The sequence below is a fragment of the Lucilia cuprina genome, chromosome 6 (assembly GCF_022045245.1).
Source record: "Lucilia cuprina isolate Lc7/37 chromosome 6, ASM2204524v1, whole genome shotgun sequence".
NCBI lineage: Eukaryota > Metazoa > Arthropoda > Insecta > Diptera > Calliphoridae > Lucilia > Lucilia cuprina.
Window position 1 is genome coordinate 41954315 of NC_060954.1, and position 5093 is coordinate 41959407.

A 5093-nucleotide genomic window follows, 5' to 3' on the forward strand; every position below is an offset into this window, starting at 1 on the left:
GTTCTGTTCTAGTTCTGTTCTAGTTCTGTTCTAGTTCTATTCTAGTTCTAGTTCTGTTCTAGTTCTGTTCTAGTTCTGTTCTAGTTCTGTTCTAGTTCTGTTCTAGTTGTGTTCTAGTTAAGTTCTAGTTCTGCTTAAGTTCTGGTCTAGTTTTGCTCTAGTTCTGCTCTGGTTCTGCTTTAGTTCTGCTCTATTAGTGTTCTTAAAGTTGTTGTTAGTAGAGTTCTGTTCTAGTTCTGTTTTATTTCTGTTTTAGTCCTGTTCCAGTTCTGTTCTAGTTCAGTTCTAGTCCTGTTTTAGTTCTGTTCTAATTTTGTTCCAGTTTTGTTAGTTTCTTGCTAGTTTCGTTCTATTACTAAGGAGTGAGATCGAAAAATTCTTAACACACGTTTTTCATTACATTTTTCAACCAAAGTATTATTTGATTTTTTTTTTTGATCAAGTTACCTTTGAAAAACATGTCAGTTATTATGTGTAATGTCAATTATATTAATTTTTTTGTTAATCTGATTTAAATGAGTGACCAAAAAAAGTGCGTACTGAAATTATTAAATATTTTCAACTAAACCCAACTTGGTCTTACAAAAAGTTGGCCAAGCATAAAAAGGTCTGCCGTCAAACTGTTTCCAATGTTATTAAACAGTACCGGGAGAACTTGTCAGTTGATAGAAAACCTGGTTCAGGTAGAAGGAATGGTCCACATGATGTTTCTAAGGCCAAAACAATAGAACGCATTTTCAAAAGAGCTCCCAACACATCCGGTAGGAAAGCAGATTTTTCGCAACTTCCAGGTCAAAAGTTTTATGTTGCTGATGCTCGAGGGAATGTTGAAGAAAAGTTTAGGACCCAAAAGCAAACAAAATTTCCCAGAAAGTTCTTGGTATGGCAAGCAATATGCAGTTGCGGCAAAAGAAGCCAATCATTTGTTACAACGGGCTCTATAAATACCGAAATTTACATCAAGGAATGTTTACAAAAAAGGCTGCTTCCATTCATAAGACTTCATAATGTGTCCACTTATTTTTGACCTGACTTGGCATCCTGTCACTATGGTAAACAAGCCCTTGAGTAGTACAAGAACAATAATGTGATATTTGTACCAAGAGAGGCAAATCCTTCAAACTGCCCGGAGCTAAGGCCAGTGGAGAGATATTGGGCTCTTGTTAAAGGAGAATTGAAGAGTACAAAAAAGGTGTCCAAAAGTGTGGTAGATTTTAAACGGAGATGGACTACATGTTCGAGCAAAGTGACAGAAAGCACTATAAAAACGTTAATGAAAGGGTTTCCGAAAAGGGTTCAAAATTTAATCACTAGTGATTAAAACTATAAAAATATTTTTTTTGTAAATTGTAATAATAATTTGAATCAAATAAAAAAAAATAAAGCTGTAAGTTTAGTGGTTTCTTTTTTATAAACATATATGTATGTTAAGAATTTTTCGATCTCACTCCTTAGTTTAGTTCCAGTCTATTTATATTAATCTGGTTAAATATAGACTTTCCCTAGTTCAAATATGTTTGAAAATCCAAAAAAGTATATATTTCAAAGTTTTCTAAATTTCTCTCAGTTTTAAAAGTTTAGCCTATAGTTTTAAATGAATTAAGTAAAATTTAAATAACTAAAAATTTGGCAATAGCAAAATAAAGTTTTTTGAATTCTATTCTATTCATTTTTTTTGAAATTTTATTATTTTTATTTTCAAGTATCTTCCTATTACATTAGTAATTGGAATTTATTAAAAATTTTCTCTAGAAATTAACAATAATCTGGAATTTAACTTTTGCCCTAAGTTTACAATTTTCTCTAGAAAGCCTAAAATTTAACAAAATGAAAGTTCAATAAAAAAAAATATTTTTTTAATTGACTTACTGCCAACAGCAACTAAGACATTTCTCGCAAACCGTTAATAATTTTTTTTCTACAACCAACAGCAGATGACAGATACTACCACACACGCTTGACACATTAGTTCCAAAATAACGATTTGCTAATTAAGTAATTCATCGCTAAGCAAAACAAACATTGAAATAAAATTTCAATCACCAAAATTATTACAAATATACAAGAAGTAAAACAAAAATAGCAAAGTGAAAAAAGTGAAAAATGTTCCCAATGTCATACATACAATCCAAACAAAGTCAGACAACCAACCAAACAATCAACATCCATATTTGTCATCATTTGCAATATAGAAAACAAAAAAAAAAAAAACAACTAATTCAACTTTCACACTTTACGAATTGACCCCTTTCCCCTCAACCACCTTCTGATATATCTACTAATTCCAAAAACAAAAATAAATTATGCTGCATATAATAAAGTTTGGTGACATAGACTCTGCTACCACAACAATACTATCTCAGCAACCAACGTTATAAGCGTACAACAAACGCACCTCTTAGGAATGTAAAAATTATAAAGAAACAAAGAAAATTTAAAAGTTTATTGTTGTGGCAGGTTGGTAAAGACATAATTCGGTTGTATTTTTAATAAGGGTATTCACATCGTAACAATTTTGATAAAATTTAGTTTGTAGTTTAGTTCTAGCTCAGTTCTGTTATAGTTTAGTTCTAGCTCAGTTCTAGTTCAGTACTAGTTCAGTTCTAGTTCAGTTCTAGTTCAGTTCTAGTTCAGTTCTGTTTCAGTTCTAGTTCAGTTCTAGTTCAGTTCTAGTTCAGTTCTAGTTCAGTTCTAGTTCAGTTCTAGTTCAGTTCTAGTTCAGTTCTAGTTCAGTTCTAGTTCAGTTCTAGTTCAGTTCTAGTTCAGTTCTAGTTCAGTTCTAGTTCAGTTCTAGTTCAGTTCTAGTTCAGTTCTAGTTCAGTTCTAGTTCAGTTCTAGTTCAGTTCTAGTTCAGTTCTAGTTCAGTTCTAGTTCAGTTCTAGTTCAGTTCTAGTTCAGTTTTAGTTCAGTTCTAGTTCAGATCTAGTTCAGTTCTAGTTCAGTTCTAGTTCAGTTCTAGTTCAGTTCTGGCTCAGTTTTAGTTCAGTTCTAGTTAGTTTCTAGTTCAGTTCGAGTTCAGTTCTAATTCACTTCTAGTTCATTTCTAGTTTAGTTCTAGTTCATTTCTAGTTCAATTCTATTTCAATTCTTTATAGAATTTTTGAATTAATTTTTCTGTTTCTTTCTCTGAATACCTCTAATATTTTTAGTTTGGTTTGGTTAATGGTGACATATTACTTCATGCTACCAAACACATTTAGTTTCCACGACAAAAAAACAAACAACGCAGCTAGTTAGTCACACACACATTTATTTTATTCCCCCAAAAATTATAAACTAACAACTGAATTTGTAAAATTTTGAAAATAAATAATTCAATATTTATTATTTATGGTCTTATGGTGGTTAATGTTTTTATTGTCTTAGTCACGTAGAATTAGCAATAGAAAGAGAAATAGAAATAGAAACAAAAAAAACAATGAAAAGGTAAACAAAAACGGAATTAAATAATAATTATTGAATAATTAGTTAAGACGGACAGACAAAAAGACAAACATACATACTAAAGCTATGAGCCGAATACACATGTAGTGATGAGAGTGAATTGATTGTATTTGATTAAATCATTTAAAATATTTAAAGCTGTTGCAGTTTCTTTAACAAAAAACCAGCAGCCAAAACAATAAAAATATAAATAAAATCAAGAAAAGAAAAAACAATAAAAGAAAATAATCAACAACCAGCAGCAAAATAAGAAAAATGTATCAACACGCACGACTGCGCAATTGCAACTGAATCGACAATAAAATTTATAAAAAAGAAAAGAAAATAAAAATCATCAAAACAAATGATCAGCATGGAGCAGTCAGTGGTTGATAGTTGATTGTCTTATTGTTGCTTTATTGTAATTTGTTTTTATTAATAAAGAAATAATAATCAAAATTTAATTTACTTTCGTTTTTTGTCGGTTTTAAAATTTTTTAATTAACTTTTAAGAAAGTGCGTTAAATGCTGATGATATTATTAAGGGTTTTCTTTACAATCTAATTTTAAATTAATTTTTAAAACCGATTCTATTGAAAGTACAAAACTGACTTACTCTTAGCTTTTGCAATTATTCTTAAGACTTTTGCCATAAACTTTTCCAAAGCTTTGGGCTTAAATAACTTTCTTTGCCCTTAAGTTTATTCCCCTAATTTCGAATTCAATTAAAATAACTTCTCAAAAAAGCTAACGACCCAAACTTCTCAGCAACTTTTGACATGCTGGTCTGTATTACACTTGCAACCACGTTTTGTTAAAATCATGACAGTCAATGATCTTACAGGCATGTTTTCCATTGTTTTAGTTATGTTATATTGTTTATAAATTGTTTATATAATTAGGAAAATAGAAATTTGCATAAATAATTTCACTGCATATTGTTTAACTACCAGTATCAGTGGCAAATAATTATTTTCCCATCACAGAAATATGTGTGTTAATAAATAAAGGTTTTTTGTTTTTTTTTTCGTCTTTAATGATCAGTGATCTTGTGAACTGATAAACTTTTACCACTTGAATGATAAAACTTTTGCAATAGATAGGTTCGATGTCCAGGGGTGTTTATATCATTTAGATTTTGTACTGTGAGGTTTTAATGTAATTAGCGGATTAAGTTGTTATTCGAATAGAAATTTAAAATTATCTTTGCGAGGAAAATTATATTAAAATTAATTAAAAAGTTAAGTTAATCAACTTTTTGTCTTTCCAATGTTAAACATACATTTATTTCCTTGTTTCTTAATCAGCCAGTTTAAATCTTTAAAACAATGTTTTTTTACAAAATACTTGTCTATTAAGAAATTGAGATATCTCTCTCATCTACATCTACTTATTTAGCAATTTTAACATAAATCATATTGATGCAACAATTTCGTTGCAAATAATCGCCACATTTCTATGCAAAATTATAAAACAAAAACAAACAAATATTTTTAAATGGGGTTCAATGGGAAAATATTTTAAGAGTGGGGAATGCACTGAAAGAAAAAGCTAGAAAGTTTGTAGATAGATAGATAGATAGATAGATAGATAGATAGATAGATAGATAGATAGATAGATAGATAGATAGATAGATAGATAGATAGATAGACAGATAGATAGATAGATAG

At 29.5% G+C, this 5093-nt stretch overlaps 1 protein-coding gene across 2 annotated transcripts in view; it reads left to right on the top strand.

The window, feature by feature from the left end:
• LOC111679582 (guanine nucleotide exchange factor DBS-like) overlaps positions 1-5093 on the top strand; it is a 97746-nt gene that overhangs the window by 72955 nt on the left and 19698 nt on the right. The window lies entirely within an intron of this gene.